General features: G+C 45.8%; 1 protein-coding gene across 3 annotated transcripts in view; it reads right to left on the minus strand.

Moving 5' to 3' along the window:
• kdm8 (lysine (K)-specific demethylase 8) overlaps positions 1–23,578 on the minus strand; it is a 56,306-nt gene that overhangs the window by 29,086 nt on the left and 3,642 nt on the right. Inside the window, exon 1 of one of the 3 annotated variants that reach the window (XM_052020796.1) lies at positions 354–427. The exons of the other annotated variants lie outside the window; for them this stretch is intronic. The gene's annotated coding sequence lies outside the window, so the exon portion shown is untranslated. Of the gene's footprint in view, positions 1–353; positions 428–23,578 lie in introns of those variants that run through there. 3 annotated transcript variants of the gene reach the window in all.

Raw genomic sequence — 23,578 nt, forward strand, 5'->3', positions numbered from 1 at the left:
CGATTTGTCTCTAATGGATAGAGATTGACCTACGAGCTATGACCCACTGGTGACAGCAATAATATTGCTGACATACCAATCTGCACCAATTCAATTGATGGGCATTTGAGACTAAGTTGATTACATTATATATCAGCCTGCAAGAAGGGCATGTGCTTGAACCACCTCCTGCATTGCGACATACCAGATGACTCACAGCAGAATTTCCATTTTATCATTTGTTCATACGTAATCCTCACAATCTGACACAAATATAAAAATAAGAGGTAACTACAAGTCCTGACAAGCTAAACTAACAGAAATTGTGGTCTATTCAGTTGGTAAATCCATCAATCTACAAGTGACAAACATACCAGGAACGCCAGCTCCATTCCCTCACCACCACATGAAAGATCAGACAGGACCTCGGAGATCTCATTTGAAAGACAGCATCACCAACAATGCAGCACTCCCACAGTAATAACACAGAAGCGTAGACTTAGATTAACTGCTCAAGTCTCAAATGGGGCTTTAAACAACAATCTTCTGACTATGAGCTGAGAGTTCTGCTCACTAAGGTACAGTTAAAATCTATAGCTGGCTGTAAAGTAGTGCAATGTGACTGACAAACCAATTCATATATAGGTAAAGAAAGGGACTTCGCAAAGCATCGAGGGATGCTGGCAGTGGGGAGTTTTACTTTCAAAAGAGGAGGAAAATTTGGCCAATCATCCACTGTGTTGAAACCATTTCATCTCAATTATGTGGTAGTTTGATTCTGCCACACATTTCACACTTGTTTACTAATTAACATTTCAAAATACAATGGCAACCAGTCTGAGTTTATGTTAAAGTGAGGGCAAGTTTGATATCTGCTCACTCACTAAATCAGAGAGCATCAAAGTGAAGGTCCATAATACAATGCTAAAATGAGGTTGTCACAAAGAGGATGTATCATACAGAATATGTTACAATAAGGGCCCATCATGCAATGTTAGTGAATGAGTATTAATAATGGATTGTCACAGAGATGTTGCAGAGAACATGTGTTATCTGGAGAATACATTTTACCGGTAATATTACAGTACACACTATTGAAAGAGCAGTTTTATGATTTTTCTGAGCCACTTGGAAATAAGACACAAGGTGCATCTGAAAGCATTATATTAAAGTCATACAATTAAGCCATTCCTCACCTTAGTCCTCCCTGCGTATTAAAGAAAGTGCACTTTATATCATTTGAAATTCCTACTTCCCAAATAGAAGCTTCCAGGACAAGAGTGATAGATAGAGGGCACTCCCAATTCACAATACAGTATGTGGGATTGTGCTCCTAACTCTTTCATTGCCCACAAGCCATGAAAACACCGACACACCCATAACCGTGGAAACAGTTCCCTTTACGGCAATTAGGATTATGAAGCAATTCAGCAAATTTCCACCATTAAGCAACATATTACCTAACTACAACATAAAACTGGCTTCTGAAAAGTTAATGGAATGATTACAGGGGTAATAATGTGTGCCTTGGGAACAGGTCTCTTTCTACACAGTCCCTCATACGGAGATACTGCACCAGTGTTGGCAGGCTGCCTTCTGATTTGACAAGGGCCGTGTTAAAGTTCGTGTCTGTTTCAACTCAAAACCAAGTGAATTTGAATCCATAGAACACAGCCGGCAGCAGCTCAGGCTTACATCTGCACGAGGGGCTGTCATGGAGCTGCTTTAGGAGGATGGGGTTAAGTCATGGGGTTGGAACAGCTGAACAAGAGAGATAGTTAGTACCAGGCTCACGTTAAACTGAACCAGAATGTGTTTCAGGCTGACAGAGTGCTGCTGAAGAACTAGCATGCAACCAGACCCTAATTAGCACAAAAAGTCACCAAATAAATAATACAAAACTGGCTTGTCAAGTGAGCTGAGAATTTGTTGTACCTATTCCTTTTCGTGAGTGGACTGTTAATGTCTACATTTGTGTGCCTACCTTGCCTGACACTTCCAATTGCAATGCAGGATAAGCAGATGTTCTTCTCCGTATGTTCCTGGTGTATTCTAATAAGTTTGACCTTCTCTTGATTTGAGTGCTTCATTTATTCTGCAACTTGCAACATGCTCAAGATTGCAATCGTTTAATCAAACAGCACTTGCTTAAAATTAAACATTCAGGATGTGGAGTACAGGGAGAGGTGTTGTTTAAAGAAATACACAACTTAACTGGGCAACATTGTGTGTTGGTCAGAATTTGGGACTTTTCCTTTCTGTCTGAATCCCTGATGTTTCCATTTCCTACAGTCAAAGTCGTGACTGAAAAACTAAATAGTTTGCTGCCTGGTGAATTACAGTGGCTTCCCCATGAAAGTCCTTACTGTTTACTCAACCTACCAGGAAAGTGCTGAGAGACAACAGGGTGGGGGGGGGGGGGGGGGGGGAGGTGGGGGAGGCGGGGTGCTACAGGTGCCTGCCACCATCAGATAACTTGTTCAAGTGGCCTTTAACTGACGGAAACCTCAAATGGACTTATTCCTCTCAGGTGTTCGTATACATGCAGTTTAGAAATGAGAAGGAATAAATAGAGCTAATTTTTCCTCTACCTGCCCAAGATTCTGCAGGAAATGTTTAAAATCAAGATAACATTGTACAGCCAGAAGTGAAGCCGAACCCTTCCTGGTCTGAATTCTTACCTCACACCACACAGGGCACTGTATCTGGACTCTGGGCTAATAGGAGAGATTACTTTCCACTTCCTAAAATATTTGTGCCAGATGCAGCCATACAAAGGTCACAGTATTTTCTTCTACAACATAACTGCTGTGGGGGCAGGATAGGCAAGGAATCCCAATTTCTCACCTTGGTCTCAAACTTCAGCATCAAATATACCTATCTCAGTTACTAGAAATATCAGATTCAAGTAAAGCTCTGTTACAGTGTGCGAGTAAGTGCCTTCACTGTAACACTGAGGAAATATGGCCTGTTATACAAGTGACAGTCTCAGTCACTTTTATAAAAGTCCTACCAAACTTAACAGTGCTGTGTAATGTCAGGTTTTGGTTCCAGATGTGATGCCCTCCAGGATGCACGTTCTCTGCCAGTGAAATCTTGTCTGTTCTTTATGTGAGAGGTCTGTCAGTGAATGTCGGCTGGCTAGCCTCCAGTACAGAACAGCAAAGCTGAGGAGTAGCACTCACTCCATTCTGGAGGCTGAGAGTTCAATCTTCACTCCAGAAACTAGAGTGCACATTGTAGTGCTGCACTATTGGAGTGTTACACTTCTGGAGATGCCCTACTTCCATTGAGACATTAAAACAGGGTTATGCAAGTCCTCTCTGGCAGATGCAAAAAACTTCCCACATCACTTCGGAAAAGCGTGGACAACCACAGTGTATTGGTTCATATTTATATATTTATCCCTCAATTAAATGCCCCAAAATTGATTATCTGGTCATCTATTTTATTGCTATTTTTAGGATCTTCATGTGCATGCAATGGCCTTGGAACTTCCCACGTAACCAGAAAGGCGAGTGATTAGGACTTTTCGTTTCTCTGATATTGCTTCGATTCAATTCTTGATCAGGGAATACTCCTCTCTTTGTGCGGTTTCAAACTGAACCAAGTACCTCAAGTAAGCCTCAGCCTCTTCCACACACTGTGGCTGCATTAATAGCTTCCACCAAATCATTCTTTACAGTTTTACCAAGCCCTGATTCGATGGCATTGAGTTCTGTGAATGGTTCTGGGCACTGCACTGTACAAGGAAGGCACGAGGTGGAGGTTCCCTGGAATGTGAACAAGACTCCAAAAGGTACATTAATGAGGAAAGATTATGTAAAGTAGGTCTGCATTCCCTGAAACACAGGTAGGGTTTTAAGGATTTTGGAAAGTGTGAAGGAAACTTGTTTTGACATAACTTTACAATCAGCTCCAGGTTATTCAGGATGGAGTTGGGAAGAACAAACAACCTGCTGGAGGAATTCAGCAGGTCGAGCAGCATCAGTGGGGGGAAAGGAATCATCCATGTTTCGGGTTGAAACCCTGCATCAGAACAGGAGGTTGGAAATACAGTTCCACACTTCTGGGAAAAAAACAAAAAAAACAAGCAGCTGGAGGAATTCAGTGGGTCAATACTTCTGGTACCTGTTGTGTGAAAAGATCTGCCAAAGAAGGCAGTTGATGCTATTCAATTGTTAACATTCTTCCCTGAAACTAGGTCAGAGATTCAAATCAGAACCAGAGTGCCTAGAATCACTTCTGTGGATTCAAAGGTAGATCAGACTGGGTAAGAACGGAAACACTAGATGGAGGGTCTTGACCTAGAATGTCCACCGTCTATTTCCCTCCACAGATGCTGACTGACTGGCTGAGTTCCTTCAGCATCTTGTTTGTTGAATAAGAATGTGAGATCAGTAGAATTATCCCAGTCAGGCCTATTACAAGATGTGGAGCCACAATAGGTGGATAGAGTTAAACATATCCACCAAGTTCTTACTGAATGACCAGACAGCAAAGGGCTGAATTCCAAAGAACTTGCTGCTTTATTTTCCTATTTCAACAATGATGAAAAGCACCTGTACAATGCCTTTCAACATCATGAATTACAGAAAAGCAATATAAAATGCAAGGTCTTGCATTTAACTTAAATCTTATCCAAAAAGTACTATTTAGGACAGATTCCTCAGTAGCAACAGTGAGTGGAAAGCCTGCCTGTTCACTTATGCGTTCACAGACAATGAGGTAAAGTGTAACCTTCCCCACTCCCCTGCAATGCCATCCAATTAATACAGGTAACTCAGGGTCCGAATACTAAATCAGGGACCGAATACAGAATCTTCTGTGTAGCTCTGAACAAATACTCCTCCCTGTTGTGGATCTAATATCAGGTTTACAAAATCAGCTCTATATTGCTTCTGAATGAAAAGAGACTAACAACAACACAGCACAATTTTCTGGAGTCTCCTTTTGATGAAGTTCTGTAATTGCAATTAGAAATGGCATTACTCAGAGATACAATTTTGATTGGATTCTCTACAGAAGGGTGCCGGGAAGTATTGGGAAATCACACTGATTCCAAGTTCTAAACAATTCTTTTAAAAATGAAAACCAAGTCATGTTATACAACAGTCAAAATCCGCATTGGGATATCAATTCTTGATTATTAATTTAACTCAGTCCATAGCATTCTCGCCTTGAACCAGTCAGTGACTCAAACCATACTGCAGGACTTGAGTGCCCACTGTCACATTTGTCTGGGACTGGAGTCAAAGGTAGATCAGACTGGGTAAGAATGACAGGCTTCCTTCTGTACACAGTGGAATCCTCACACAAGGCCTCAGTTTAATTACTTGTCTGGGTGGTTATTGTTTGCATATATCCTGGTTTGTGCCTGATAATCATCTGTCTTACACCATAATGGATGCAAATGTCAGTAACCAAGTCAATTAAACATTGGAAACTGTTACTTGATTCCTTTCCTCATCCTACCCAAAGATATTATCGGGGTCATAGAAGATGCCGCTTTTTCTTTTCCGGATTCAGTCCTGAACTATTACCATGAGATCCTTAAATCCCCAACAAGAGATCTTTAAAAAGGCAGGCACTCCTACCTTCCGAATTTAAAGCTTACACAGCCAAAGCCCAAGTACAACAGAGACTTCCATTCCATTAAAATCCTCTTCATAGAAACATAATATTCTGAAATTAATAAAGTATGGGATATAAAACATCAAGGATCTATTCCCTGTCTTTCTATGCAATCATTTTCAAATTCTACTTTAAATGAATCTGCGCACATTTTAAAAGTGCACAGTCATTATTTTTCTTAATCTTATTAAAAGCTGCAGCAGGCGTGCATGTTGAGAGAACCTGAATATAAGATTTAAGTATTCGTTTTTTCTGAGATGAATTGACTTTTTAAGTGACAGCATCTGTTTGTTTGTATTTCATTTGTAGCTAATTCATCCCTGGGTGGCTGTTTCTGGCTGTTCAGTGAATATTAACCAGCTGTCACAATTAGGCAAGGCAAATCCAATTAGCTCATGTGTAAAGGAGTTTCTGGACATAGCCTAGAAGTAATAAAATTAAAAACTGCTGTCCATTTGCACTTTCTAAAATTGTAATAAATGAATTGTGTTGGTTAAGGAAATAGAACACAGTGTAATTTGAAGTTTGTTGAGAGCTTTTGACAACCCTTAATCATAGACCAGAGCTCAGTGCTCCTAACAGTAACAGTCAACCCCACAACAGCTCCTCATAATTCATCTACTTTTGTCATTCTTTTCACAAGGGTAGACCTGAGCTGGGACAATGCCACAAGCAGAACCTATCCAAATAGCTATGCACCACACAAGACCACAGACAGGGACGGAGGGGCGAGTGGACCACGGAAATCAGCACAGCCGGGCCTGCCCCTCTCCTCATGCAATTTCCATTTAGGGTAATTGCAGGAGCGCAGGAGTATAAACACTGGATGACATTGTTCTTTGTTCTGTGGTTCAGGGTCAGCCACTGTTAATTGTGCCACCCAGCTTAGTGTTATCTGCAGATCTGGATTTCTCAATCCCTACTCCATCACCCAAATCATTCTGTGCAGTGAAAAACTGAGGATGTGATACAAGATCTCAGAGGACATCCTGTCGTCCATATACACACTCTTTATCCCTACTGTGCTTTGCCTCCTGCCTCCAAATCATTTGCCAACCCCAGACAGAATGGTATCCATATCAGGAAAGACTGTGGTTCCTTTTTCTATTGGAAAGAAAAGGCCAAAGGGTGACCATTAGACTCTAAGATTATACAAGCCTAAATTAGGTTTCTAGAGAATATGATTACACTTTTTAGGGTGATCAAACTAGAGTCCATAGATATAAGATCAATAGAACATCCAATCATGGAATTTAGGAGAAAATTCTGTTACTCAGTGAGTGGTTAGAATAAGGATCTTGCTGCCACAGAGATCAGTTTGAGGGCTTGAAAAGAACAAGGGAAAAGGAAAGGATGTGACGTGATGTGGGGTGAGGTGAGGGAGGATGGTATATTCAATGTAAGGCAAAAGTTCTTATCCAATTACACTCATCCAAATTTTGCAAATCTCATGTGCAAAATTTTGTAGGACTCCATAGAAATAACCTCCACGGACACTCTCTTAATCATCCTGTTACTGAGGTCTCCACCATCAGTCAGTCTTCAGCTAATTTCAGTCACTCCATGTGATATCAAGCAGTGGACAAGAACACTGGAAGCAGCAAAGGCTGTGGCACTTGACAGTCTTCAAGTTGTATTGCTGAAGATGTGCACTCCAGATTCAGCTTCACCTCTAGTCAAGCTTTTCTAATAAGCAACAACAGGTAAACATCCAACTTTGTGGAAATTACACAGATATGTCCTGTACACAAAAAAGGACAAATTCAGTCAAACTAATATCCACTTATTAGCCTACTTTCAATCAGCAGCCGATTGATGGAAGATGTTAATGACATTGTTATAAAATCAGTACTCAATCTGATGCCCAGTTCAGCTTTTGTCAGGATCACCTTGCTCCAGATTTCAATGGCATTGCTGGTTCTTGTTCCAGAGAATGGAGAATGTTACAGGATAACAATTAAGGAACAGTAATTATAGCACAAGGTGTAGATTTGCTAAGGTAAGGGCAAACATAGAGTAAAAATAATTGGCATTTGGACAGTTTTAATGGGTTGAGAACTGAATTGACATGGATAAACTATAATAAAGGACTGTATTTGAACAACAGCTTTGGAAATGGTAATGATTCAGTACAGTCCAGACATATTTCCTTCAACTGGACAGATAAAACTAGCAAAAGCAGAACTCTGTAGATGATGAAAAACATGGTCTTATTAGGGATAATCAGCATGGCTTTGTGCAGGAGGACATGTCTTACAAACTTGATTGAGTTTTTTTGAGGAGGCTACAAAGATGATTGATAGGAGTAGGGCAATGGATGTCGTATGCATGGACATTAGGAAAGTATTCAACAAGGCTCCTTATGGCCGGTTGATCCAAAAGATTAAGGTGCATGGGATCCACAGTGACCTGATAGTTTTGATTCAACATTGGCTTGGCCATAGAAGACAGAGGGTTATGGTGGAAGGGTGTTATTCTGACTGGAAGTCTGTGACCAGCAGTGCTCCACAGAGATCATTGCTGGGACCTCTGTTGTTTATGATATATAGAAATGGTTTGGACGAAAATGTAAGTGGGCTGATCAGTAAGTTTCAGATGACACAAAATTTGGTGGAGTTGTGGATACTGAGGAAGGTTGCCAAAGGATTCAGCAGGATATAGACCTGTAGAAATATGGGCAAGAAAAGGCAGACGGAGTTTCATCTGGACAAGTGCGAGGTTTTCTCTTAGGGAGGTCAAATGTAAGAGGAAAGTACACAGTAAATGGCAGAACTCTTAGGAGCACTGATGCATAGAGGGACCTTGGGATGCAAGTCCATAACTGAAAGTGGCAAGATAAGTAGAGGGGGTGGTAAAGAAGGTGTATGGAATACTTGCCTTCATTGGTCAGGGCACTGAGTAAAAATAAAAATTGGGAAGTCATGGTGCAGCTGTATAAAACTTTTGTGGCGACTCACCGTCTAGTCGGGCGAACTGGCTCGGCAGTCGGGTCGCGCGGCGTCGGAGCAACGAGGCCCAAGATGGCGGCGGGCCTCATCTTTCCGAGCGACGGGGAGAACCCGCGCGCGGGAAAGTCCTGATGACGTAGGACTTACGTCATTGCCCGTTTTTTGGGCGGGAGTTTTTCTCCCTTAAAGGGCCCGCACAAGGCGGGAAAATAAACCAGTTCTGTTTGGCAATCCTCCGAGTAGAGTCTTGTTTTATTCCGCGGTAGCAACCGCTACATTGGTGACCCCGATGGTCCAAACGGCTTTTGGACCCGCGAAATGGACGACAGCGCAGCAGCCAACGCAGTGGCCCTCAAGCTGCCCACCTTTTGGACACTTCGGCCCAGCGTCTGGTTTGACCAGGCTGAAGCGCAATTCCACCTTCGGCAGATCACCTCCGACTCCACGAAGTACTACCATGTGGTTAGCTCTCTGGACCAGGAGACAGCCGCCCAGGTTGGAGACTTCATCCAGTCGCCTCCGGAGGAAGATAAGTACCCGGCTTTCAAAGATCTTTTGATCCGGACCTTCGGCCTCTCCCGTCGTGAGCGCGCCGCCCGCCTGCTTCATCTGGATGGCCTGGGGGACAGATCCCCATCCGCCCTAATGAATGAGATGCTGGCATTGGCCGAGGGACACAAGCCATGCCTGATGTTCGAACAGGCCTTCCTCGAACAGCTCCCCGATGACATCCACTTGTTGTTAGCTGATGCCGACTTCAGCAACCCCCGTGAGGTGGCCGCCCGGGCAGATGTCCTGTGGAGGGCCAAGCGCGAGAGCGGTTCGTCCGTCAGTCAAATCACCAGGCCGCGAGCCCAATGCCTGCCTCGCCCGGCCCCAGCAACCGAGCAGCCACGCCCCAGGAACGCAGACGACGACACGGGTGACCAGCTGTGCTTCTACCATCAGAGGTGGGGTGCGGAGGCCCGTCGATGCCGCCCACCCTGCAAGTTTCAGGGAAACGCCAGGGCCAGCCGCCGCTGATGGCTACGGCGGCTGGCCGCCGACAGAGCCTCCTCTTCGTTCAGGACAAGAAATCTGGACGGCATTTCCTCGTTGATACTGGAGCGGAGGTCAGTATTTTGCCCCCGACAGGCCGCGACACTCGTGACAGGCCACCAGGTCCTCTACTCAATGCCGCCAACGGTACAACGATACGGTCTTTCGGCACCCGTACGCTTCAATTACACTTTGGCGGCAGCCGTTTTACCTGGACCTTTACCCTTGCCACCGTCGCCCGACCACTCCTAGGCGCCGATTTCCTTCGGGCCCACAACCTGTTAGTCGACCTGCGAAGGAAGCGGTTAGTCCACTCTAGCACTCTCCGGACCTATCCCCTGGGAGAAATCAGCCCACCAGCCCCGCGCCTGGACTCCATTACCCTTTCTGGCGACGATTTCGCCAAGCTCCTAGCCGAATTCCCATCGATTTTGGCACCTTCGTTTACAAATTCTCGGCCCACACATGGGGTACGACACCACATCATTACCACAGGGCCACCCCTTCATGCCCGAGCACGACGATTACCTCCAGACAAGCTCCGCCTGGCAAAGGAAGAGTTCCATCACATGGAGGAGCTGGGGATTGTTCGCAGGTCAGACAGCCCCTGGGCCTCCCCCCTGCACATGGTCCCCAAAGCCACCGGAGGGTGGAGGCCCTGCGGCGACTACCGCAGGCTGAATGACGCCACCACCCCGGACCGCTATCCCATCCCTCACATCCAGGACTTCGCAGCGAACTTACACGGGGCCCGCATCTTTTCCAAAGTGGACCTCGTTAGGGGATACCACCAAATCCCGGTCCATCCGGATGACGTCCCCAAAACTGCGATTATCACCCCATTCGGCCTGTTCGAATTCCTTCGGATGCCGTTCGGCCTTAAGAACGCCGCGCAGACCTTCCAGCGGCTGATGGACGCGGTAGGCCGAGACCTGGACTTCGTGTTCATTTACTTGGACGACATACTGATCGCCAGCCGTAACCGCCAGGAACACCTTTCCCACCTCCGCCAGCTGTATTCCCGCCTCCGCGATTTCGGCCTCACGATTAACCCGTCCAAGTGCCAATTCGGACTTGACTCTATCGATTTCCTCGGCCACAAAATCACCAGCGACGGGGCAACACCCCTACCCGCCAAGGTGGATGCTATCCGCCATTTTGCCCGCCCCGACACAGTCAAAGGCCTACAGGAATTCCTTGGGATGGTCAACTTTTACCATCGTTTCATCCCTGCAGCAGCCCGTATCATGCGCCCTCTGTTCTCGCTGCTGGCTGGTAAGGGCAAGGACATCACCTGGACTGACGAGGCTGCGGCTGCTTTCGTTAAGGCCAAAGACGCCCTGGCAGACGCCACGATGCTGGTACACCCTAGGACTGACGTCCCGACTGCCCTCACGGTAGACGCGTCCAACACCGCGGTGGGTGGGGTACTGGAACAGCTACTCGAAGGCCGCTGGCAACCCTTGGCATTTTTCAGCAAACACCTTAGACCGCCCGAACTGAAGTACAGCGCTTTTGATCGGGAACTTCTAGCGCTGTATCTGGCGGTCCGGCATTTCCGATACTTTCTAGAAGGCAGGCCTTTCACCGCTTTCACCGATCATAAGCCTCTGTCCTTTGCCTTCTCCAAAGTCTCCGATCCCTGGTCAGCTCGTCAGCAGAGACATTTATCCTACATTTCCGAGTTCACAACTGACATCCAACATGTCTCCGGAAAGGATAATGTCGTTGCTGATGCACTTTCCAGACCAACCATCCACAACCTATCCTTGGGTGTCGACTACACGGCCCTGGCTGACGCACAGCAAGCCGACGACGAACTGCCCAGCTACAGAACCGCAGTCTCGGGTCTGCAGCTCCGAGATTTCTTGGTTGGTCCAGGTCAGCGGACCCTACTTTGCAACGTTGCGACTGGTCAGCCCCGCCCTATTGTCCCTGCAGCCTGGCGGAGACGCGTTTTTGACTCGGTACATGGGTTGGCGCACCCATCCATCAGATCTACTGTCCGACTGGTCGCCAGCAAGTTTGTCTGGCATGGCCTGCGCAAACAGGTCAGTGAGTGGGCCAGGACTTGTCTGCACTGCCAGACGTCAAAAATCCAGCGACACACCAAGGTCCCACCACAGCAGTTCGAGCCTACCCGTAGGAGGTTCGACCACATACACGTCGACCTCGTGGGCCCTCTGCCGGTTTCAAGAGGAGCCCGGTACCTCCTTACCATCGTGGACCGGTTCACGAGGTGGCCTGAGGCAACCCCCCTGACTGACATCACAACTGATTCCTGCGCCCGAGCGCTGCTCACAACTTGGGTCTCACGTTTTGGCGTTCCGGCCCACATCACTTCAGACAGAGGCACCCAATTCACTTCCAGTCTCTGGGCTGCATTAGCGAACCTGCTAGGGACGCAGCTGCACACCACCACGGCCTACCATCCTCAATCAAACGGGTTGGTGGAACGTTTTCACCGCCATCTAAAATCGGCCTTGATGGCCCGCCTGAAGGGTCCTAACTGGGTTGACGAGCTGCCTTGGGTCCTGCTCGGCATACGCACTGCCCCCAAAGACGACCTCCGCACTTCGTCAGCTGAGCTTGTATACGGGGCGCCACTAGTTGTCCCCGGGGATTTCATACCTGCCCTTCAGGACCAAGGGGAACAACCCCCAGCAGTTCTACAAAGACTGCGCGAGAAGCTCGGCGCCTTGGCCCCGATTCCCACCTCATGGCACGGTCAAGCCCCATCCTGCCAGCCCAAGGAACTACGGGACTGTAAGTTTGTTTTCGTTCGCAGGGGCACACCTCGGGCGCCATTGCAACGACCATATGAGGGACCGTTCCGAGTCATACGGAATAACGGATCCACTTTTATTTTGGACATTGGAGGCAGGGAACAGGTTTTCACGGCGGACCGCCTCAAACCGGCCCATTTGGATCTGCAACAGCCTGTCGAGGTTGCCACGCCACGACGCAGAGGCCGCCCCCCTAAGCGGCAGCTGGCACAGCCCACGGACCTTGGGGACTGTCTCGCCGGTTCTGGGGGGGGTTGTGTGGCGACTCACCGTCTAGTCGGGCGAACCGGCTCGGCAGTCGGGTCGCGCGGCGTCGGAGCGACGAGGCCCAAGATGGCGGCGGGCCTCGTCTTTCCGAGCGACGGGGAGAACCCGCGCGCGGGAAAGTCCTGATGACGTAGGACTTACGTCATTGCCCGTTTTTTGGGCGGGAGTTTTTCTCCCTTAAAGGGCCCGCACAAGGCGGGAAAATAAACCAGTTCTGTTTGGCAATCCTCCGAGTAGAGTCTTGTTTTATTCCGCGGTAGCAACCGCTACACTTTGACTAGGCCAGATTTGGAGTATTGTGTGCGGTTCTGATTGCTGCATTACAGGAAGGATATGGAGGCTTGGTGAGGGCACAGATGAGGTTCACCAGGACATTGCCTGGATTAGAGAGCATGTGCCATAAGGAGAGGTTGGACAAACTTGGATTGTTTTCTCTGGAGTGTTGGAGGCTGAGGGGCGACCTGATAGCATACAAAATTATGAGAGGTATAGATAGGGCAGACAGTCAAAAGTCTTTTTCCCAGGGTGGAAATATTAAATTCTAGAGGGCACAGGTTTAAGGTTAGAGGGGGAAAGTTTAAAGGAGATTTACAAGGCAAGTTTTGTTTTTCCCTGCACAGAGAGTAGTGGGTGCCTGGAACACGCAGCTGGGGGAGGTGGTAGAAGCAGATATGATAGCAACATTTAAGAGGCATTTAGATGGGCACATGAACAGGCAGGGAATTGAGAGATATAAACCATGTGCAGGCAGATGGGATTACTTTAAATTGGCATCATGGGCCGTTCCTGTGCTGTATTGTTCTATGTCTATGAAAGAGGCCGAGTGTAATATGAAGCAGAAACAGGGAAGGCAAGAGAGATATCAGGTTTCTATATGACACAGTTCCTTAAAAAATGAAGGAACCCTTGCCAGCTTGCAGCAAGACCTGGGCATTATGCATGCATAGGATATTGTGTGGCAAGTGACATTCATGCTATACAAGTGCCAGGAAATGGTCTTCTCTGACAACAAGCGTTCAACATATGTCCGTGACATTTAATACCATTGCCAGACCCAAGTCCCCAACAAGTAACATACTGAGAGGCATTGGGAAAGAGATTATCATTAATTAGAAATTTAGCAGGAGCAGCCACATATGTATCATGGCCATGAGTGCAGGTCAGAGGCTGGGTATACTGTGGTGAATCATTTCCTGACTCCTTGAAGCCTTTCTGCAATCTACAAGATACAAGTCAGGAACGTGACTGAATACCTTCCACTTGCATGGATGAGTGCAGCTCCATCGGTATTCAAGAACCTAAACACCATCTAGGCCAAAGCATCCTGCATGATTGGTCTCCAGTCCGGAACACTAAACTTTCCGGTACCAACACACCATGGCTGCAAAGCTTTTGACTGGCTCGTACAGCTTTTCGGAAAATAGATCTTTTCGGAAAAGCACTTCTTGTTGGCTAATCGTGAGACACATCAGCCAGTAAAAGGAAATTAGGCTTCATCAAAGTGGCCATTGTGATAGTGGGTCAGTGTTTGAGTGGTAAGTTAAGAGGCTTTAGCTAATGACACTTCGGTGAGCAAAGGTGCAGGTAAGTTTCCTTGAATTTCCTTTTCAGTCTTACAGAGTATTCAGATGGCAGTTAGGGCAGCGGCATGCTCCTCCTGCAGGATGTGGGAGATCAGGGAGATTTCCAGTGTCCCTGAGGACTTCACCTGTGGGAAGTGTGTCCAGCTGCATCTCCTGACTAACCACGTGAAGGAGCTGGGGCTGGATGCACTCAGGATCATCTGAGATGCTGAGAGTTTCATAGATATGAGTTTTAGTGAGGTGGTCACACCCCAAGGTACAGGCGGAAAGTAGTTGGGTGACCACCCGGAAAGGAGAAGGCCTGTGGCACTGAGGCTCAGTGGGGAAGGGAAGGCAGGAAGGACTCTAGAGATAGGGGACTTGATAGTGAGTGGGGTGAACAGGAGATTCTGTGGCTGCAAAAGGCACTCTGGAATGATGTGTTGCCTCCCTGGTGCCAGGGTCCAGGATGTCACAGAGCTTCTCCGTGGGGAGGGTGAGCAGCCAGAAGTTGTTGTGCAAATGACAAAGGTAGAGAAAAGGATGAAGTCCTTTGGAATGACCTAAGGATGAAGTTAAAAAGCAGGACTTAGAGGGTAGTAATCTTTGGATTACTTCCAGTGCCATGTGCTAGTGAGGATGAGAATAGAAGGATATGGCAAACGAATGTGTGGCTGGAAAAATTGGTGTGGGGGGCAGGGATTCAGATTTTTGGACCATTGGGATCTCTTCTGGGGCAGAAGTGACTTGTACAAGAGGGATGGGTTACACCTGAACTGCAAGGAGACCAATATCCTGGCAGGCAGATTTGCTAGTGGGGTGGGTTTAAACCAGATTGGGGGGGGTGGTGGGGAGGAGGTGGGATCCCAAGCACCAGGGAGGCAAATAAGAGGCTGGAAAGTGATGCAGAAGTCAATGACAGCAAGTTGAACAGGCAGGAGAATGGCAGGGAGTGAGGAAAGCCTGTTGGATTAAATTGTATTTATTTCAATGAAAGAGGTCTGACAAGAAAGGCAGATGAACCTGGGGCCTGGATAGTTATGTGGGACTGCGATATTATAGCCATTATGAAAACATAGCTAAGGGAGGGACAGGACTGGAAGCTTAATGTTCCAGGGTACAGGTGCTTTGGGCGGGGTAGAGGCGGAGGAAGGGAGTTGCATTTTTGATTAAGGGGAATGTCACAGCGGTGGTCAGAGATGAAATTACTGAAGGATCATCCAGTGAGGCACTATGGGTGGAGCTGAGAAATAAGAAGGGGATGATCACATTGTTGGGATTGTAGTATAGGCCCCCAAGCAGTCAATGGGAATTAGAAGAACAAATATGCAGGGATATTGTGCAGAGTTGTAAGAATAATAGGGTTGTCACAGTAGGGGATTTTAATTTTCCTAACATAGACTGGGACTGCTATACTGTTAAAGGCTTGGATGGAGTGGAATTTGTTAGGTGCATTCAGGAAAGTTTTTCTTGGGCAATATATAGAGGGCCATACTAGGGAGGCGGCAAAGTTACTGAGGTGACATGGGGGAGCACTTTGGTACCAGTGACCATAGTTCCATTTTAAAATAGTTATGGAAAGGGACAGAACTGGTCCACAGGTTCAAGTTCTAAATTGGAGCAAGGTGAATTTTGATGGTATGAGGAGCTTGCAAAGGTTGATTGGAGTAGGTTGTTTGTGGGCAAAGGGACCACAGGTAAGTGAGGCTTTTAAAGGTGAGACAGTGAGAGCTCAAGATCTGCATATTCCTGTTAGAGTGAAAGGCAAGGCTGATAGGAGTAGGAAACCATGGATGATGAGGGATATTGAGGCCCTGGCCAGGAAAAAGGAGGCATGGGTCAGGTACAGACAGCTGGGATCAAGTGACTCCCTGGAGGAGTATAAGGTATACAGAAGTGTACTCAAGGAGGAAATCAGGAGGACAAAAAGGGGGCATGAGATAACTTTGGCAGAGAAAAATTAAGGAAATTCCAAAAAGGTTTTCTGTACATTAAGGGAAATAGAGTAACTAGAGAGAATAGGGCCTCTCAAAGACCAAAGGCGACACCTTTATGTGGAGCCACAGGAGATGGGCAAGGTCCTTAATAAATATTTCTCCTCTGTTTTTACCATGAAGAAAGACATGAAGACTTCAGAACTAGGAAAAGTAAATGGGGAGGTCTTGGGGATAGTCTGCATTACAGTAGAGGAGGTGCTGGATGTCTCAAAAGGTATGAAGGTAGACAAATCTCCAGGGCCTGACCAGGTTTATGCAAGAACACTATGGGAGGCTGGAGAAGAAATTACGGGAGCCCAGGCTGAGATATTTGCCTCATCGTTAGCCACAGGTGAGGTGCCAGTAGACTGGATGGTAGCAAACGTTGTGCCTTTATTTAAGAGTGGCAAGAAAAACCTGGGAACTATAGACCAGTAAGTCTAACATCTGTGGTAGGTAAGGGAGGATTCTGAGGGATAAGGTATATGTTGATTAGGGGTAGTCAACATGGCTTTGTGCATCGATCATGTCTTATGAACTTGATTGAGTTTTTTTTTTGAGGTGACCAAGAAAGTTGAGGGCAGGGCAGTAGACCTGTTTTATATGGACTTCAGTAAGGCCTTTGATAAGGTTCCACATGGTAGGCTGCTCTGGAAAGTTAGATCACATGGAATCCAGGGAGAACTGGCTAAGTAGATACACAGTTGGCTTGATGGTAGAAAGCAGAGAGTGATGGTGGAAGGTTGTTTCTTGGACTGGAGACCCGTGACTAGTGGTGTGCCTCAGGGGTCAGTGCTGGGCCCATTGTTGTTTATCATCTGTATCAATGACTTGGATAAGAATGTACAAGGCATGGTTAGTAAGTTTGTGGACGACACTAAAGTAGGTGGTATAGTCTACAATGAAGAAGGTTACCAAAAATTACAGAGGGATATCAATCAGCTGAGTAAGTGGGCCAAGGAATGGCAAATTGAGTTTAATTCAGATAAGTGTGAGGTGTTGCATTTTGGAATGTCAAATCCAGGTAGGACTTTTCACAGTGAATGGCAGGGCCCTGGGGAGTGTTGTAGAACAGAGGGACCTTGGAGTACCAGTACATAGTTCACTGAAAGTGGAGTCACAGATATACAGCGTAGTGAAGAAGGCTTTTAGCACGCTGGCCTTCATAAGTCAAGGCACTGAGTATAAACGTTGGGAGGTCATGGTGCATTTGTACAGGATGCTGGTGAGGTCGGACTTGGGAGTATTGTGTTCAGTTTTGGTTGCTCTGCTTAAGGGAAAGATCTTATTAAACTGGAAAGAGTGCAGAAAAGATTTACAAGGATGCTGCCAGGACTTGAGGGACTGAGTTATAGGGAGAGGTTGGACTTTATTCCTTAGAGTGTAGTGGACTGAGAGCTGATCTTATAGAAGTGTACAAAAATCATGAGGGGCATAGATAAGGTTAATACACTCAGTCTTTTTCCCCCAGAGTTGGGGTATCAAGAACTAGAGGGCATGCGTTTAAGGTGAGGGGGAAGGATTTAAGAGGAACTTAAGGGGCAACTTTTTATTTTTTACACAGAGGGTGGTATCTATGTGGAATCAGCTGCCAGAGGAAGTGGTTGAGGCAGGTACAATAACAACTTTTAAAAGACAGTTGGACAGGTACATGGATTGGATAGGTTTAGAAGGTTATGGGTCAAACGCTGGCAAATGGGACTAGCTTGGATGGGGCATCTTGGTTGGCATGAACCAGTTGGGCCAAAGTACCTGTTCCCTTGCTGTGTGGCTCTATGCCATATGTAGCATCTATGAAACTGCCTGCAGCAACTCATAGAGGCTATTTTCACAGCACCTCTCAAATGTGCAACCTCCATCTAGATGGACAATGACAACAGGCATATGAAACGTTCCAGCTGCAAGTTTCCCTTCAACATACACAATCCTGATTTAGAAGTGTATTGCAACATTTTCATTTGTCATCGGGTCCAAATTTGAAATTCTTAGGTGACAAGACAGTGGATAGGAAGACTCTATTTCCCATAAAAAGGGAATATAATAACTAGCAAGTACATATAAAGTAATGGCTAGAAGGATTACAAGTGAATTGTGAAGAAATATCTTTTTTCAGAGATTGAAAGAAATCTGGTGGCCTTAATGAATGATGGAAGTCTAAGCCATCATTACAGTTAAACAGCATTTCCATGTGTACCTGATAAACCAGATTATGGCTTGGCAGTGGGAAGGTAGCATCTTTCAGCCTTATGGACAAGTTGGGGCTGATTGGTCTCTTTCTCAGTCTTTACTTTCCATGATTTATGCACCTTGTTACAATGTTTGCTGGAAATCAGCACTTTTTTCAAACAGCAACTGTGTAGATACTATTTCTTTGTCATTAGTCCAAAATACTGTTGTAGTCCATGTAAAATCTCTAACTATAATTAGTTTCCTATCTGCATGGTTGCACAATATAAAACAATTGGCTGTTTCCTGCATCACTGCAGTGACTACACTAAAAATTACTTTGCTGGTTGTGAAGCTAATTAGGATGACCTGAAAGGCATATGAAAAGTGCTGTTAAATGCAAGAATTTTTTTTAAACTGAACATTTTGCCAATTTGAGTTTAGATTCGAGGATTCTTAACTTCATGAATAAAAGTTTAGAGCTCAAAATCCAGGAAAGTAAACTTCTGTAAAATTGTGGTTGGACCCTGGGCCACATTTTAAGAAGACGGTCAAGGGAAGAGATTAGTCAGATTGGCAGCGTGGATCAGGGACTTCAGTTATTCGGATGTGGGTTGTTATTGTAAGAGTTGAAAAGTTTAAAGATCTGATTTAATAGAAATGTTCAAAATCATGCAAGATGTAAGCAGTGTAAATGATGACAGGAGGATCAGAAATGGTAAACATAAGTTAGGTGAGTGGCAAAGCACGAAGAGAAATGAGGAAAGTTTTTTTTAAACTCTCATTAAGTTGCTAACATCCTGTCACTCAACTTTTCATTATTGTGGATGGGGAAGAGGAGGGGGCAGGAAAGAGGAGAGAGGTCACAGAATGGTTACAGCACAGAAGGAGACTACTCAGTTCCTCAACTTCATACCAGCTTTACACAAGAGTAATTGCAAGGTCATTTTCTTTTCAAATAAATATCCAGCCTCCTTTGAACACCTCAATTGAATCTACCTGAACTACTACTATGAAAGTACATTTCAGATCTTAAACACTGGCTGCTTTAAAACGTTGTTCCTCATGTTACTATTGGTCCTTTTGCTATTTTTCTTCACTGATTCTTGACCTTTCAACCATTGAGAACACTTTTTCCCTGCCCTTCATGATTTTCAATGCCTCTATCAAATCAGCTTAAACCCACTTAATGGTACGTCTCCTTCTTGGACAAAAATCCTTTCATCACTTGTCTCCTGCTAGTTAGCTAATTTTCTATCCATCCTGCTAGAACCCCCCTTTTATTCCCCCCCCCCCCCCCCCCATGGCCTTCAATATTGATGGTAAAACTATCATGTGGTATCTTTTCAAATGTCCACACAATGGTGTATACAGCATGAAAACTGGTCTTTTGGCCCACTGAGTCTGTGCTGCCGATTAAGCACCCGCTTGGCTAATCCTGGACCAACTCCATTTTATTCTGCCCACATTCCCTTTAAGTCCTTACTGATTCTATCACTCACCTCCATACTAGGGGCAGTTTACAGTGGCCAATTAACCCAACCTGCAGGTTTTGGGATGCGGGAGCAAACCAGAGCACCCAGAAGAAATCCATGCAGATAAAGAAAGAACATGCAAATTCCACACAGACAGTACTGGAGGTCAGGATTGAACCTCGGTTGCCGGAGCTATGAGGCAGCAAAATCAGGCTCAAAGATCAGGTCTGGCAATGCTGCCTTCTTTGTAGGACAGGCACGGTAGTGTAGCAGTTAGCCTAACGCTATTACAGCGCCAGTGACCCAGGTTCAATTCCGGCCACTGTCTGTAAGGAGTTTGTACGTTCTCCCCATGTCTGCGTGGGTTTCCTCTGGGTGCTCCGGTTTCCTCCCACATTCTAAAGACGTACAGGTTAGGAAGTTGTGGGCACGTTATGTTGACGCCGGAAGAGTGGCGACACTTGCGGGCTGCCCCCAGAACAGTCTACGCAAAAGATGCATTTCACTGTGTGTTTTGATGTACATGTGACTAAAGACATCTTAAATGTACTGATTCAGAGAGTTCTTAGAAGCACAAAAGCTCCACCCTGTCTCCCCAGCCTTTGTTACCTATGTTATTGCTACTACAGATGTTATTGCTCCTTCAGCCCCTGTACACACTACCGTGGCTTTTTCAATGTCTCTGCAATTTCCATGCATATTTGCTCTTCCATATCCTTCCCACTAGTTGGCAATCTATTGGAGTAGTTCTAATATGTAACCATATCTTGTTTCTTGCCTCTAAACAGATAGACACTGCCCTTGATTGTTCCACAATATCCTCTCTCTCCAACAATGCAAAATTCTCCTTATTCAATACCACAACTCCCCCTCCTTTCTTTGGCCCACCCCATCCAGGCTGACCATCAAGTCCCCATCTATACTGATCTCAGCACTTGGTCTGCAGCTTTCTACGCTTCAGTGATTTAAATGCCTGTTACTGTGAGAGTCTCTGTCACCACCACCCACTCAGGCAATGCATTCTAAACTCCAACAACCCCTCCTCATATCCCCTCTACATCTCTTACTCCTTACCTTAAATCTACGCCCTCTGGTTATAGATACCTCTGTTACTGGGAAAAGGTTACTTCTATCGACCCTAACCATGCCCCTTGTAATTTTGAATACTTGAGTTTCTCAGCCTTCTCTGCTCAAGGAAAACAAACCTGCCCATCCAGTCTCTCTTCTTAACTGGGACACTCCCTCCCAGGCAATATCCTGGTGAATCTCCTCTGCACCCTCTCCAGAGCAATCATGCCCTTTCTAAAATGTGGTGACTACATAGAACTGTACAACTCAGGAACAGGCCCTAAAACCATCTCTCCTGAACAACCCATTTTCTTCAGTCTGATCTGATATTATCACAATATCACAAAACAATGTGGATAATTGGGCCTGCAACCAAAGAACCACATCTCTGCTCCTTGAATCCCCTATAACCTTTGCTTTCCTCTCTACCTGAAGAGTAGAACCTTCCTCCTATGTCCCCATCTTAGTGAATTCACAAGTCTGACACATGCTTGCTCTTTTTCTCCACTTTCACCTCCCTGCCCATTTCTTTGGCTAGGAGTTTTCACCCCAGACTGTGGACCCTTTCTCCTCCTTCAGAATCCAACTGCAACCCCTCCCTCTGGCCTCTTACTGTTTCATTTCTAGATTCATTCACTGCTAATGTCTTAATTTTTCCCACTACCCGTAAACTCTACCTCAGCCCCCTCTGAGCTCCACTCAACACAGACCAACCCCAACATTTTCATCAAACCTGTTCACAAGGGAGGTGGTGGTGTTTGATGAACTGACCTCTACCTTTTGGCAGTCAAATGTCAGCCCTCAGACACCTTCTCACACCTCCACGCTGAACATCAGGTCATTTACCCCAGACAGTCACTCACTTCCTCAAGGGAATTTGCTTCCTCAGCCTCCAGTCTCATGGTTCCCCAACCCCCACACCTTCTACCTCCTCCCCAAGATCCACAATCAGGACCGTCCTGGTGGACTCATCGTTGCTGTCTGCTCTTGTCTCATAGTTTACTTCTACCCATCTTGACTCTGTTCTTTCCCTCCCTGTCTTGTCCATTCCCAATTATATCTGCGACCCTTCTGAGCTACTTTGATGGTTTCCAGATCCCAACAGGCTCACCTTCACTATGGACATTCAACCCCTCTACACCTCCAACCCACACCAAGATGGTCTGAAAATAAAAGGTCCAACCAGTTCCCACCCATTGCCATCGGCATAATTTGCCTGACTGAACTTTTCTTGCATTGAGTAACTTCTCTAATCACTTTACCATGGATCTAAGCTGCACCCATCTTTGTGGGGTACATGGAACAGTTAATGTTTCAGTCCAACTCGGGCCCTCTTCTTCACCTCTTTATCCAGTACATTGACTGTATTAGTGCTGCTTCCTGCCCTTAGACATCTCAAAGATGTAATAGCATTTACTGTTGACTTCCATCCTATTGTTGCTTTCACATGATGCATATCTGACTCTTCCTTCCCCTTCTTACTTCTCTTCAAATTAAGGGATGGGTCAGAAATCAAATTTTCTGAGAAGCTGAGCTGTTTCCACAGCTCTTCCTATCCTGCTTCTTGGAAGGGCTCCACTTAATAGTCGCAGTTTCTCCACCTCCGTTATAGCCATTCTCATGAGGGGACCTTCCACACCAGCACTTCTGAGATGTTTTGTGGGCCAAAGGGCCTGAATTGTGCTGTAGGTTTTCTATGTCTTCCTTTTTCCTTAACCATTACTTCCTCTCAATCACATTTAACAAAACTCTTAACTGGTTACGTTCCATTTCCTGCCCTTCTGTTCTCAACCCATCTCCCCTCACCCCATTATCCTTACCAGTTTCCACATGCAATATATCATTTTCCATAATTTCCACCACCTTAAGCCATTGTTAAAAAGATATCACCATTTCCTTCCCTTTCAGCATTCCAAGTGCCTATTCCCTCCACCAAACACTGGTTTGATCAAAAACTCCTCTTTTCAAGACTTTTTCTCATGCAACTGCAGGACATGCAACACCTCCCCTTACCACTATTTAGTGACCTCTTTCCTTCTCTCATTCCTGATGAAGCAGCAATTTACTTACACTTTTAAGGGTGACCCTTAGCTTCCAATTGCCTGTCACTTTAATGCTCCATCTCACTACCACTCTGACCTCTGTCCTTGGACTCCCACACTGATCCAATGAAGCCTGAAGTGAGCTCAAGGAATAGCATCTCATCTTCCACCTAGGCAGTTGTAACCCTTGGGACTCAATAGTGAAGTAAATAATTTCAGAGTACTACTCTTCCCTGTTTGGGGGAACTGGCCAGTCACCTGTAACGTTAGTCATAGAATGTAACAGCTCAGAAATGGGCCCTTCAGCCCATCACATCCATGCCAACCTTTTTACCCATCAACACTAATCCAATTTCCCTGCATTAGGGCCCTATCCTTCTATGCCTTGCCTATTTAAGTACCTGTCTAATTGTCTTTTAAATTTAGTAATTGTAAATGATTCTATCACCTCTTCTTGCAGCACATTCCAGATATCAACCACCCTTTGGGGGGGGGGGGGGGGTTGGGGAGGAAACAATTTAACTCTCAGATCCCCTTTAAAACTCCTGCTCACTTATACCTATGGCCTCTTAGTTTTGATAGCCAACCATGGAAAAAGAGATTTTGATTATCTACCCTATCTATGCCTCTCATTACC

This window comes from Pristis pectinata, chromosome 8 (assembly GCF_009764475.1).
Source record: "Pristis pectinata isolate sPriPec2 chromosome 8, sPriPec2.1.pri, whole genome shotgun sequence".
NCBI classification, from domain to species: Eukaryota; Metazoa; Chordata; class Chondrichthyes; order Rhinopristiformes; family Pristidae; genus Pristis; species Pristis pectinata.